The sequence below is a fragment of the Atta colombica genome, unplaced genomic scaffold (assembly GCF_001594045.1).
Source record: "Atta colombica isolate Treedump-2 unplaced genomic scaffold, Acol1.0 scaffold41, whole genome shotgun sequence".
Lineage (NCBI taxonomy): Eukaryota > Metazoa > Arthropoda > Insecta > Hymenoptera > Formicidae > Atta > Atta colombica.
In genome coordinates this window covers 1,921,312-1,922,596 of record NW_017259520.1, presented here as the reverse complement: position 1 = coordinate 1,922,596, position 1,285 = coordinate 1,921,312, and the positions used below count along the sequence as shown (strand labels likewise).

Below are 1,285 nucleotides of genomic sequence, written 5' to 3'. Positions count from 1 at the left end.
TGTGTCAACAAATAAACATGTCAATAATATAGCAAAATCTAAATTCAAATAATCTCTCTATAAATTATTACTGTCAAAATATTAATCTAATCTCTATACATATTGTTAGAGAAAGACATTAAGATTACTAATCTAAGGCAACACAACGAAATAATATGCAAATCATTGACATGGATTTGTAAAAGACAAGACGCACTCGAAAAATATTTAAATTTATAGAAAGAAGTGCTATTAAAAATATGAACGAGATTTGTAATCTGGATATAAAATAGGAGAATCTAAAAGCAAATGTAAGTTATTACAAATGTTATATATTTATTACAGACTGTGATACTTACGTCATAGATTTTCGATGAATATCTACAGCACAAATTAGATCTTTATAAATCAAAATCTCTTTCTGCGTACTAAGATCTTTCTGCGTACTAAGATGTATAAATATGTATAGTTTTCTTGATGCGATAACTGTAAATAATTTAATAATTGATAACTATAGCAAGAAATAAAAATAACTTTAAAGAAATAAGAGAGAAAAATTGGTTTGATATAGCTCTTAATAATATAAAAAAACATTTCACTCTTAATAATATAATTTAATAAAATAATTTTTATTAGTATGCTCACGTTGCGTTGTTTATTATTGATCTGATTCTATAGTATAATAACATATCTATGCACAAACACTTATCGTTGTGATAAGCTTATTCGTAAAATCTTATATGTAAAAAAACATAAACCCGGACTGCAGATAATTTTCAATAATATATAAATATAAAATATAAATATAAATATTAACTACTTCTCACGTATTTGACTTTATTCCATTAAAATTTTACTTTCAAAGTAAAGCTAAAAAGTAATTTTAAATACACTATATTGCACATTACTGTAAGAAATCATGCATATTAAGACAGAGATTTCGTTGTTTTAATAAACTAACTATTTATTCTTTTAATTCTAAGCATATTAATAATTGATATTTTATAAGATTATTTTTTTATATCAAAACATATGCTTTTTTACAAATAAGGAAATCAAAATTGAGTCCATTCCTATTTAAATTTTTAAGATTAACATCAAATTACTGATATTTTCCCATGATATTGATCAATATTATTATTGTAGCAGTCTTTCAATATAAATGTTTGATATTTTTACTCTAGTTCTATTCATGCGTTTCATGACTGAAAATGATATTAGCGTAGTTTCCAGAATTGAGCATACACACACATACACGCACACACATATATATATATATATGTATGTATATATATATATATATATA

General features: G+C 23.0%; 1 pseudogene; it reads right to left on the bottom strand.

The window, feature by feature from the left end:
- Positions 1-127: 127 nt before the first annotated feature.
- LOC108691151 overlaps positions 128-1,285 on the bottom strand; it is a 1,579-nt pseudogene continuing 421 nt past the window's right edge.